General features: G+C 45.1%; 1 protein-coding gene across 1 annotated transcript in view; it reads left to right on the top strand.

Annotated features, from left to right (window-relative positions):
* Positions 1 to 13672, top strand: part of ASPH (aspartate beta-hydroxylase) — a 396229-nt gene that overhangs the window by 164734 nt on the left and 217823 nt on the right. The window lies entirely within an intron of this gene.

The following is a 13672-nucleotide window of genomic DNA, read 5'->3' as shown; positions in this document are numbered from 1 at the left end:
CTACAGGCAGCAGTTCCAGGACAAGATCATCCAGTGCCTAGGACATAGCTGCCTAATTCCCCCCCCCCCTTTATTATGTGCAAGCCTATGAGGCAGAGGGGGAGAGTGAGCACAGCCCGCTACTCCTCCCGCCTCTCTCCTCCTCTCCTTGCCGCTTCAAATGCTGAACTGACAGAAGTAATGATGCTGTTACTCCTGTCAGCCTTATAATAGAAGTAACTTATGGCACCCCCATTCCTACAATACACACTGCACCCAGGACAGCTGGCCTGACAGGCAATCTTAAAAAGGAAGTGTGGGAAAAGGGAAAAAAAAAAAACCCCTTCCTATTCACCTCGATGGCTGTAGCATCGATCTGATGCTCCAGCAGTCCCCTGCCAGCTCTACACTGAGAGTTCAGCAATCAAAAACAGGTAAACACTCAGTTCTTGAGTCTGCTCTGAGCACAGAGCGGTGACTGTAGTCATCGCTCTTTGGTCTTCTGTGAGCACAGAGCGGTGACTGTAGTCATCGCTCTGTGCTCTGCCCCTGCAGTACTTACTTGAGCACCTGGCTGTGAAGGGAGCTGCTGGCTCGGGCTCTCAGTGGTATCCAAGAGCCTGAGCCAGCTGCCGATCTGGCGGGATCCCAACATTCTTGTCGGAAACCCTGCAGAGCCTTCAGCAGCTTTGCAGCTTCAGCTGACAGTGGATTGTAGCCCACTGGTGACTGAATCTGGGTCACAGGAGTGCAGAATGAAGTTCACTCATGTGATCCATAGGAGAATTAGGGTCTGAATTACTTGTATTTTTGGGGTATACAGTTCAAAACATGATACTCAAATTATCTGACCTAAACTTTACCTTCTACTACATTAGACTTAGAATAAATTGTCTTATAAATGCCTGCATAATAAATGTCAGGTCATCCTACCCAGTTAGAATCTACCGTTCATAAACCTCCAGGTGGAAGTTCAGGGAAGCACTCAATTGCAGCCTGAGTAAATCGGTAATTTTTTAGGACTACATCTCTTGGTTCCATGTAGGCTGTCAGTACTGTGCATGCGCCCAAATGTCACACTAGATCCCTGCCTGTACGGTTATATTTGGATGCATGGGCAGCGCTTTGGCATTGTGTTCAGCACCACAAAAGCGCTGCCTATTTATGAGAAAAAAAGAACATCCTCAATTGTTTTTTTAGGTATTAGTACAGCGTTGCACGACTGCGCAATTGTCAATTAAAGTAACGCAGTGCCTAATTGCAAAAAAATGGCCTGGTCGTTAGGGGGCAAAGTCCAGTCCAGAAGTGGTTAATAATGACATTTTGACTGTACTGGGCTTTAATAATACCAGTGATTATTTGTGAAACTCTGGTTTCTTCCCACATTCTAAAGATATGCTGGTATGTTAATAGACCCCTGAATAAATTGGCCCTAGTATGTGTATGTATGAATGTGAATTGGGGACCTTAAATTGTAAGCTCCTTGAGGGCAGTAACTGATGTGAATGTAATAAATAAAAAATACACGCTCTGCGTAAATTGACCGCACTTTAAGAGGAGTACCTGAAATAAATAAAATATGGATGTAAGATTTAACATGGTACTAAAGGTGAACTTTTCATTTAAATGGCCTCTTATATTTGCATGCTCTGATTCTTGCTGCTGGAATCTGGTGGCTGCATCAAGGAGGCCTTACTTTTCTTTAAAGAAAAAAAAAAAATAAATTCAGTTCCATGTTGCTTGTGTATGCATCTTCTGTAGTCAGCCGTTTTCTGATCTCAGTTTACTGTAAATCTCATCCAAGAACAGGTGCTGCAGTTCCCAGCTGCCTATGCTTTACGGGCATGCCTGCATAGCAGAATTCATGCCAAATTGTAATTAGCTTTGTTAAAGTGTTGAGATGGAGGTGTCTTCTGGATTGTATTTTTGCTTATGCTGTTAATAACAGTTAAATTTTCAGTCGTTTCTGTAAATCCGCTTGACACTTCTCTGCCTTTCCTTTTTTTTTCGCAACACTGAAATTACGGTAGTTGTTGAAAGTATAGATATTGGCTGTTAGTGTAACATTTGAATCTGGCTTCATGCGAAGACTGTTAATGTCCTCACTGACAGTCAATGAAAGCGTGTGTCCTAGCTGCATCATTTTTTTTAAACTGTGACTATACATTATTCATGGACTGCAGCCTATGTATAGCAGAGTATCTGCAGGAGCAGATAGATTTTAAAGAGAATATGGCATAAATTGGAGTGTGGGTTCATGTATAGGCAGCAAACCATTACAGATTAATGAAGATCAGCAAGTCTGAGATATACATTTTCTTAATAATAAAAAAAAAGTTCTGCTATCAATATACTGTGCAAAAATTCAATCAAGAAATACATATATATCAAAAGCTGTAAATAAGAATGTGTTAGGGGCGGGCTCTTTCACACAGACGGACCTTTCAGATCCGCCTGTCCGTTTTTTTGGCAGATCTGAACGGTCCCCCCATGCATTCCTATGGGGCATCAGATGTCAGCGGAGACATGTCCGCTGACATCCGATCCGTCAAATCTGGACGGATGGAAACCCTATTTTCCATCCGTCCATCGGATGAGAACGGACCGACAGTCCGTTCCCATCCAATTTCCCCATAGAGATTTATGGGGAACTGACAGCTGTGTCTCCGCACACAGCGCGGAGACACAGCGTCATCCTCCTGCTCCGCCGATCCCCCGCTGAGATAAACGGAGTCCGTTTGACGGACACATAGTGGGAAAGAGCCCTTAAACATTCATAAATAATCCAGTAAAGTCCATCAGAAAAAAGAAAAGTGCTCTTGTACAAAAAGTTAATTTATACTTGTGTAACTTTTATCAGCAAAAATCCATATTTCAGTGTGGATAGCAAAATGTTCCCACCTAAAGGTGCACACCTATCTCTCTTGCTACTCTGACCCCAAGATGGGGGTCTGGCTGCACTTTATCCCAGTATCCCAATAGGATGGATGGATATCAGGAGCCAAGATACCAGGATGGGTTACCATATGACCCAGGATGTTTAGCAAAAGTATGAGACAAAGGGAGAGCTCAGTGTAGTAATTTAAAAATCCAGGCTTTTTAATGAAGGTTAAAATGACTTACTAGAGGTCATTCCTGTGATCCTCCTAGCTCTAGTCTGCAAATATGGAAGTGGTACTCTGACCTGATTAAACACTTAAATTAACTTCACTTTTTGGGCCTATTGTGTGAATGTGCCCTTAAAGCCTAAATAATCTTTCAGATTAAAAATTAAGTATATTCTAGGATCTTTAAAGCCTACATTTACACCAAAGCGTCACATTTTCAAGCATTTGAGTGTTTTTTGGAGCAGAATTGCATGTTTTTTTCAGCTTTTGTCAGCCATTTTTCTACTAAAAGGGGTGTGGTTTGAGCAGAAAACGGTCAAAAAAAAGTTTGTCACACTTTTCAGACGTTTCCATTGAAATCTTTGGGGACAAAAATGCTCAAATCTGCCTTAAAAGTAGCTTGTGTACTTTTTGCTACAAATGACCGGACACTTAAGGCTCGTACACACTTGACGAAAATCGGACGCCATGTCCTCCGATTTTTCTTCTTCATGCTCAGCGGTCATAACCGTGTTTAGTTGACAGTGCATAATGTTCACGAAATTTCTCATCTAATTTTTTTTTTTTGGGACGTTTGTACCTAGAATTCCGGGTCGTCAGCAACTTCAGATCATGCACGGTCTTTTGTAACCGATTTTTTGTGGACGTACTGCATACGCATTAAACGAAAATTGGTCGTGGTGGGGATGAACAATAAAAGTTTTGGTGTTTGTCCCTCCGTTTTTTCCGTTGAAAATGTGGGCATCGGCTGCTGAAAGTTGTGTACACACTAGCTGAAAACCGTACGATTTTGTCTCGGACGGGAATTTTCGGCAGATTTTCTACTAGTGTGTACCCCACTTTAGATGTGAACAAGGGCTATTGAAAACAATAGAGTTTTGCTTGTTGAGTGTTAGGCCTCATGTACACTGCTACTTGTAAGCGGACGTTTAGGAGCAGTTGGGTGTTTTTTTTCAGAAGCCCCTGAACCCTCCTCTGTTATCTTATCTGTCCATGTACACAGGGTAGTTTACAGTCATTTAGAGGCAGTTGAGTTCAGTGTCGTTTTTTTGGAAAGCAATTATTTGCGTTCAGGATGTTCAGAACGTGTGTTTACTGGTGTTTCAAACACAAAACGCGACCCAACGCGGTCACCCGCGTTTAGCGCTTGCGTTTTTACTGTTTAAAGGGGAACGATTTTTTGACCTCTAAAAACGGATCTGAGCGCAAATGCCGCTAAACGCGGCATGCAAACGCGACACAATGGACGTTTTAAACGTCCTTTACATAGCTGTTAAATTCCAGTGTTCAAAGGACTTTTGAAAACTTCCTGTGTACATTAACCCTTAAGCTTCGCACTACAAGCTAAAAAATGCTCAAGTGTGAATGGGGCCTAAAACAAAAGGTGTTCAAAGTCCATACGATTTGTTGTATTAGGAAAGCAGCCACATGCCAGCAGAAAAACTTGTCCTCTACCAGCATGTTGTTGAGAAGATCCTATTGTTGAGTGTGGGAGCAGTGGTTTGGTCATGCAGTACCTTTTGGTTCAAGGGGAAACTACAATTATCGGGGCCCTATTGCAAAAACAATTTTATTTTATTTTTTTTTACTAAACTTAAGTGTATTGTGTATCTCATTAAATGTTTTTTTTTTTTTTTTATTTTTTTTTTTGCAGACGAGAGATTGCACGAAGAACAAGAAGAAAAGGGTTAGTTTTACAGCTTTTTTATTCTATTTAAAACTTGTATGCTACTAGTGCCTCTATAGTTGGTGCGAATAAATTAGAGGAATAATTTTACCTTGTTAAAGTGGATTTTTTTCACAGATCTTAATTTTATACAGTTAATGGGCATGCCAAGATGTATACATTAGATAACAAAAGGCTGAAATACTTCCTTTCTAGAGAAACATGATTTTTTTTTTCTTTTTGAGAGGTCTCATCTTTCACTGTAACACTGTAATGGTTGCAGACAACGCCATCTTTTATCAATGTTGGCATCTGTTTGCAAAAATAAAATATTACTGTGGTTTACACCCCCATTGCTTTATTTTTCATCCCAAAAAGGCTCGCTTTTTTTCTGGGCTCTTCCACAAGAGTTTTTGCTTTTGTTGCAGACCACATGCCTAGGCTTTTAGACATTTGTCCAGTCACTATGCCAGTGAGAGAATGTCTACTCCATTTTTTGCCAGTATTGGAGTGATTTTCAGGCTAAATACATTTTATTTTTTTTTTATTTTTTTAATAAATTGCGATTTTTTTTTTTTTTTTTTCTTTAAATATTATTCAGGATTTATATAGTGCCAACAGTTAGCGCAAGGGTTTAAGAGTCACCCAAAATGTATTGTAATCTTTTGAAAAGCCCCCAATCAATTTAGTACAATTATGTTGGAATAGAAGGGTTTCTTGCACTATAAAGATTGGGCTAGTAGGAATTGTTTCTAATAAGTACTTTTAATTCACAGAGAGCCCAGAAGAGAATGACAGGCCAAGTAATCATGCAGCAGGTATGCAAGCCCTTTTATCAATGAACACTTAAAAACATTTAATGTGCAGACTGCATTGATAAGAACAAGTTGGAATGGTTAACAATCACAAATAGTTACAGTATACGTGAACTCTCAACTTGTAAAACAACCCCTTCAGTGCCTGACCAGTAGCGGTCCATGCTGTGCAATGGAACCGTTCTAATAGGAGCGACTCAAGTCGCTCCTACTTAGAAAAAGGTTCCTGCACCTTTTTTTGCAAAGTCGGAGCGACTTGCATTGACTTCCATTATGTGAAGTTGTTGCAAGTCGCGGTGCACGGGTGACGGCATTAAGTCGGGTCGGATCAGTGTGAACCGACACTCAGTTTAAAATACAAATTAAAGGCAAAACATTTTGTGTATATAAGAAAACATTATAGATACTTTTTCTTTTCATACCGGATTACATCCCCTCTGTTCTCAAATGCATAAAGAGCTTAGAGAGCTGGAGGAGAAAAAAACACAGCTGACTGTTCTTCTCTCTGAAATGATCACAGAGCACCTGTGATCCTTCTATATAGGATCACAGGTCTCTATGATCATTTCACAAGCCCATCCCCCCACAGTTAGAAAACACTCCCCTAGGCTCAAACTTAACCCTTTGATCACCCCTAGGCTAACCCCTTCCCTGCCAGTGTCATTACAGGAACAGTGCATATTTTTAGCATTATGCAACATTCAGTGCATAATGTCACTGGTCCCCCCAAAAGTGTCAAAAATGTCAGTTAGGGGTCTGATCTGTCCACCGCAATGTCGCAGTCTCGCTAAAAATCGCAGATCGCCGCCATTACTAGTAAAAAATAAAAATGACAGGAATCTTTTACCTAGTTTGTAGACGCGATCACTTTTGCACAAACCAATCAAAATACGCTTATTGTGATTTTTTTGGGAATGTTATATAGCAGAAAGTGAAAAATTTATTATTTTTTTTTCAGAATTGTTGCTCTTTTTTTTTGTTTATAGCATAAAAAATAAAAATCGCACAGGTGATCAAATACCACCAAAAGAAAGCTCTATTTGTGGGAAAAAAAGGACATAAATTTTACTTGGGTACAGCGTCGCACGACTGCGCAATTGTCCGTTAAAGTAACGCAGAGCCGGATCACAAAAAATGGCCTGGTCATTGAGGAGGAAAAAACTTCCGGTCCAGAACTGGTTTAAATGGCTCTGAGCCCCAACAATGAATGAATCTTGGTAGATTTTTAATATTAGCTGGACTGTTCTGCATGACTTTTTCAATACAAAATAGTTTCTAGTGAAATATGTTCACCCGGATAGAAATAATTTTGACAGCAATCCTAATTAATACCCAATTATCTAAACGAAAAGAAAAAGCATGTTTTAGATTTAAATACACTTACATAGTAGGTGAGGTTGAATAAAGACAATAGTCCATCCAGTTCAACCTGTGTAGGTGTGTGTGGCCGTAATCATCTCGCATACCCCTGAATGTTCTGATCCTTGAAATTTACGTCTAAGAGTCTTTTGAAAGCCACCATACTTCCCGCAGAAACTACCTCTTGTGGTAGAGAATTCCACAATCTTGTAGCTCTAACAGTAAATAACCCCCCACGTTGCCGAGGTTAAAACGCTTCTCCTCTAATCGCAATGTATGCCCTCGAGTCCTCATGCACTCCCTACGACTGAATAGCTTTTTTTCTATGCCGAGATCACCATTGAGATATTTATAAATTGCTATCATGTCCCCTCTCAGGCGTCTCTTCTCCAGGGAGAATAAATCAAGCGATTGCAGACGCTCTTCATAATTAAGGTTCCTCCAATCCCCTAATCAGTTTAGTTGCCCTTCTCTGGACTCTCTCCAGCTCCAGCACATCCCTCCTGAGGACTGGCGACCAGAACTGGACAGAATACTCCAGATGCGGTCGGACCAGAGTTTTATAAAGTGGAAGGATTATAGTCTTATCTCTGGAATACATCCCTTTCTTTATGCATGCTAATATTCTGCTGGCTTTGGCAGCTGCCGCTTGACATTGCATGCTGTTGCCTAATCTATCATCAACCAAGACTCCCAGATCCTTCTCCATTTTTGATTCCCCCAAGGGTCCCCCCCCCCCTAACGTGTGCTTTTATGTTTTTAGTCCCCAAGTGCAAAACCTTACACTTCTCCACATTAAACCTCATTTGCCATGTCGTTGCCCACTCCGTTATTTTGTCCAGGTCATTTTGTAGGATATCTGCTTCATGCTGTGCAGTTATTGCCCCACCCAATTTGGTTTCATCTGAAAAAACTGATAACGAACTACTGACCCCGTCCTCAATGCCGTTTATAAATAAATTGAACAAGGTTGGTCCCAGGACTGAGCCTTGGGGGACCCCGCTTACTACCTCAGACCTGTCTGAGTATGCGCTGTTTATTACCACCCTTTGGACACGCCCTTTTAGCCAATTCCGTATCCAAGAGCCAACCCTGTGGTCGATACCTGCAGACCTTAATTTATAAATTAGGCGCTTGTGGGGAACTGTATCAAACGGCTATTACTTCTGCATGAAGGGTGTCGGAATTGTCCTGTCGGTCACCTTACCTGGTGGTTCACAGGGACAAAGTAGTGCTACGTCCCTGCCAGTCGTTCCTTCCTACGGTCATTTCTGGTTTCCACCTGAATGAAGACATTGCGTTTCCTACCTTGTGGCCTAAGCATCCTAAAGAGATTGCTCTACCTTCCTTGAATGTGGTTCGGGCAATCAGGGTGTTCCTGGCAACGTCTTAGTCGTTTCACAAATCTGATGCCTTGTGTGTCCTTGCGGATGGTTCTCGTAAGGGACAGGCAGCTTTTGCTGCCACCATTTCCAGGTGGATCAGGCAGTCGGTGGTGCAGGCCTATTCCATTAAAGGTCAGGTTCCTCCTTTCCCAGTTAAGGCTCATTCTATGAAGGTACTTAGTGCCTCATGGGCCTTCAGTCATCTGGTGTCAGCGATGCAGGTTTGCAAGGTAGCCACTTTGTCATCTGTGCACACTTTCACAAAATTTTACAAGGTGGATGTATTCGCATCTGCTAATGCTGCTTTTGGCCGCAAGGTCTTGCAAGCCGCTGTTGGAGAGGCTTTAGCCTCTTGAGGGTGTAATATTTTTTTGGTCAGGTGAGCTCCAGTTGTTCCTGGTTGGACTCGTGTTACCTTGTTGGCTTAGTTTAGCCTTTTTGAGAAGTATGTTGTTGCTGTGTTTTTTCCCACCTCTCATGTTGGCACTGCTTTGGGACGTCCCAAGGGTCAAAGAAGATATGGAGCTGTGTCTGTTAATTAACTCTGTTAAGTTGGCTTATGTAGTCTTCTGACACTGTGTCACGGGGTAACGTGGCAGAGCCTGACGTAAGAGGAGTGGCTTACCGGGTAACTGGCGTGGCACAGGTTCACCAGAGGCGCGGAGTCTAAGTGTAAGCCGGTCTTCACCAGGGCCCCAGAAGGTGGGGATGGATTTGGCTGCTTGCTAACACCAGGTCGCGGCCCCCCGGATTCCCTGGGAGAGCCAGGAACAGATCCAGGACCAATAGCCGGTAGCAGGTAAACGGATCAGGACGAGACAGGAGGATAGTCAGGACAAGCCAAGATCAGGGCGGGCAGCAGGTAATCAGAATCCAAAGACAAGCCGGGTCAGGTAAACAGGAACAGCAGATATAACAGGCACAGGATACAGGAGAGCTGAAGACAACACAGCAAAGTGCAGTGCTGCTGGGCTGTTTAAATAAGGCAGCCTGTTTGCCAATTACAGCAATTAGTCTGCTCTAGGTTAACCCTTTAGGAGACTCATGACAGCACATCAGTGTGCTCAGGAAGCATTCCTAACAGCGCCTGCGCAGGGTATTGAGTCTCTGACATTGCCCCCCCCTTAAGGGCAACCTCCGGGTGCCCAAAAGGTTCCTTTTGTGGGGATGGTTGCGGAAGAAATTCCGGATTAAGTCCTGGGCATGGAAATTCTGTACCGGTTCCCAGGAATTTTCTTCGGGGCCGTAGCCCCTCCACTTAACCAGGTATTGTAGCTGGTTCCTCCGCCTTCTGCAGTCTAGGATGGCCTCCACCTCAAATTCTTCGTCCCCGTTGATGGTGACAGGAGCAGGTGGTTCTGAACTTCTACCAGGAAAGGAGTCAGGTACTGCAGGTTTCAAGAGTGAAACATGGAAGACTGGATGGATCTTGAGGGAATCGGGAAGCGTCAATTCGTAAGATACCTCATTTAATTTTCTCCTCACAGGGAATGGGCCAATAAACTTGGGTGCCAGTTTTTTGGAAGGGCATGCCAATCGGAGATTGGTGGTGGCTAACCATACCAGGTTGCCGGGCTGGAGAACCAACTCACCTCTCCTTCTTTTGTCAAAGAACTCTTTATTGGAGGTCTGAGCCTTGGTCATGGCATCCTGTAAGATTTTGTTGTTCTCCTTAAGGAACTCCAAGATATCCCGGACTGCTGGCACTGTAGATTCAGGAATAAAGCAGGGCAAGAAAGATGGGTGAAACCCGTAGTTGGCATAGAATGGGGACTGACCTGTAGCCGAGTGTTTGGCGTTATTGTATGCGAACTCTGCTGATGGAAGTAGCGAGACCCAGTTATCTTGAACAAAGGTGGTGAAGCATCGGATATATTGCTCGAGGGTCTGGTTGGTCCTATCAGTCTGCCCGTTAGTCTGGGGATGGTATGCGGAGGACATTGACAGCTTGATTTTCAGTGAGTCACATAACGCTCTCCAGAAGCGAGAAGTAAATTGGACACCTCTATCCGACACAATGTTCATTGGGACCCCGTGAAGTCTTACAATTTCTCTGATGAAGACCTGTGCCGTCTCAAGCGCGGAGGGTGTACCTCTTAGTGGTATGAAGTGAGCCATTTTCGACAGACGGTCTACTACCACGAAGATTGCAGAATAACCGTCTGATGGAGGAAGTTCCACAATGAAATCCATGGCAATCATCTTCCATGGTCTGTCAGGGACTGGTAGTGGTCTGAGCAGGCCCCATGCCTTATTTCGGGTTGCCTTGCTTCGTGTGCAAACAGTACAGGAGGAAACATATTGTTTACAACACTTCTCCAAGTCGGGCGACCAGAACGTGCGCTGCACAAGATCCAGGGTCTTATGGATCCCGAAGTGACCAGCCATCGGGTGGTCATGACACAGTCCTAGGATGGACACACAAGCACTTTCTGGAACGAAAATTTGATCCCCTCTCCATAGCAGTCCATTTCTGGGTACCAGTATAGTTCCAGCAGGATGGGGAGCATTTACTGTGGCTTGTCTCAGAGCGGTAAGAAGGTCAGACTGTAATAGCAGAAAGTTACCTTGGGTTAAGATGGTGTCAGGTACAATGGTTTCTTTAGAACTGTCGTACATTCGAGAGAGAGCATCGGGTTTCGTATTCTTGGAACCCGGTCGGTACGTTATATGGAACGTAAATCTGGAAAAAAAAAGTGCCCACCTTGCTTGGCGAGGTCTCAGGCGTTTGGCCGTCCTCAAATACTCCAGGTTCTTATGATCCGTGTAGATGAGTATGGGATGTGCCGCCCCTTCCAATAGATACCTCCACTCCTCCAGGGCGGTCTTGATGGCAAGGAGCTCCCGATCCCCTACATCATAGTTCCTCTCCGCAGGAGAAAGCTTACGGGAGAAGAAGGCTACCGGATGAATCAGGTCCTTGAGACCTTGACGCTGGGAGATGACTGCTCCTACTGCGATTTCCGAGGCGTCAACTTCAAGGATGTAAGGCAGGGCGGGATCCGGGTGGCTGAGGATAGGAGCAGAAGTAAACAGCTCCTTCAGGGCTGTAAATGCGACTTGCGCCTCGGGAGACCAGTGGAAGCGGGTACCTTGTTTGGTGAGCAGGGTAATAGGGGCGATGATGGAAGAGAACCCCTTGATAAATTTCCTGTAGAAATTTGCGAATCCTATGAAACGCTGAATCCCCTTTTTATCCACCGGTGCAGGCCAATCCAGGACGGCGGAGACCTTCTGAGGGTCCATTTTGACCCCTTCAGAGGAGATTATTAACCCGAGGAATTGGATACTCTGCTGTTCAAATTCGCATTTCTCGGGTTTTGCGTAGAGCCTGTGTAGCCGGAGTCGGTGGAGTACCTTTTTAACGTGTTCTCGGTGCTGGGCCAGGGAGGAAGAGAAGACCAAGATATCGTCCAGGTAGACAATAACAAAGATGTCCAGATAGTCTCTGAAGATGTCGTTGACGAAGTGCTGGAAGGTGGCCGGGGCATTGCAGAGCCTGAAAGGCATCACCAAATATTCATAATGCCCGAATCAGGTGCGGAATGCTGTCTTCCATTCATCCCCCTCCCTAATACGGACCAAATTGTAGGCTCCCCGTAGGTCCAGTTTGGTGAATACAGAGGCGGTTCTTAGTCTCTGGAAAAGTTCAGGAATCAAGGGTAGGGGGTACCGGTTTTTGACCGTAATTTTATTTAACTCACGGTAGTCCACACATGGCCAAAGTGAATGGTCTTTTTTCTCCACAAAAAAGATCCCAGCTCCTGCCGGAGAAGTAGAGGGTCGGATGAAGCCCTTCTCTAGATTCTCCGTCACATAGTCTTTAAGGGTACCCAATTCTCGTTCCGATAAAGGAAAGATACGTCCGAAAGGGATCTCGGCCCCCGGAAGCAATTCAATTGGACAATCATAGGGGCGGTGGGGGGGTAAGGTCTCAGCCCCTTGTTTACTGAAGACATCCAAGTATTCGTGATAAGATACTGGGACAGAGGAACGTATCTCCTTATCAGCGTCCATACAGAGTAGGGTGCTAGGAGCACTATGGCGTACTGGCAGGCAATGATTCTGGCAGTAAGGGGACTGGAACTTGACGTCTCCAGAAGTCCAATTAATCTGCGGGTTGTGCGCCTGCAACCAGGGTAACCCCAGAATAACGGGAAACAAGGGAGAAGAGATGGCATCCAGGCATAACAACTCCTTGTGCCCTTCGAGAGTGGCCACAGGCAATGGAGGGGTTTCTTGGGTAACTGGCCCAGACTTGATGTGGGACCCATCTGCTAGGAAGATGGAGAGTCCCTGCGACTTGGGTCGAAGTGGGATGCGTTGATGGGCAGCAAAGGTAAGATCAATGAAGCAGCTGCATGCCCCGGAATCAATAATAGCGGTGACCGGGATCGGGCCTTCTGGGAGCTGAAATGAGATAGAGAGAGCCAGGTGAGTGGTATTGTTGACAGAGACTGGATAACTTGAGGGGGATATAGAAAGACGCTTACGCATCTTTGCTGGGCATGAGCGTACAAAGTGTCCGGCCTCTCCGCAGTACAGGCACAGGTTGTTCTGACATCGTCGTGAGCGTTCTTCTGTTGATAAGGAAGGACGCATAAGCCCAAGTTGCATCGGCTCCGACGTATCCGATTCAGAAATAAGCGGAGCAGTGTTGCTGGAACGGGCACCAGAGGAGAAGGTGTGGACGGGATTAGGAACCTGTGGCAACATCCAGACTGGGCGGGTCTGCTGCGTGGACCTCTCTGCTCTACGTTCACGGAGCCGGCGGTCTATCTGTATGGCCAGGGTGATTAATGCCTCCAAGGTCTCGGGTATACCCACTCGGGCCAGTTCATCTTTCAAGTTTTCTGAAAGACCCAGGCGGAACTGATGTCGCAAGGCTGCGTCGTTCCAGTGAGTGTCCGTACTCCAATGCCTGAAGTCAGTGACGTAATCCTCTACGGCTCTACGGCCCTGTTGAAGTGAAGTAAGCGCGGTTTCTGCGGTAGCAGTGCGCTGCGGGTCTTCGTATAACTGCGCCATTGCGTTAAAGAAAGTCGTCATGGAGTCCAGCTGGTCATTGCGCTCTTCAAGCAGGCGGTGAGCCCAGGACTGAGGTTCACCTTGAAGCAGGGATATGATGAACCCCACTTTGGTTGCTTCCAAGGAGAAGGTTCGGGGTTGCAGGGAGAAGTACAGCTCGCAGGCATTGCGGAAGGCTCTAAACTTGCTCCGATCCCCAGAAAACCTTTCCGGCGTAGGGACCCTTGGCTCAGGAGGCAGCATCACCACGGTCGGACCGGAGGGAGCCATGGAAGCAGCAGAAACTGTAGGGTCCGTGGAGGGGGTCAGGGACTGAACACGCCCCTCCAGCTG

Source organism: Pelophylax lessonae (genome assembly GCF_965119305.1).
Source record: "Pelophylax lessonae genome assembly, chromosome: 5".
Taxonomy (NCBI): domain Eukaryota; kingdom Metazoa; phylum Chordata; class Amphibia; order Anura; family Ranidae; genus Pelophylax; species Pelophylax lessonae.
This window is presented reverse-complemented; position numbering and strand designations above follow the sequence as displayed.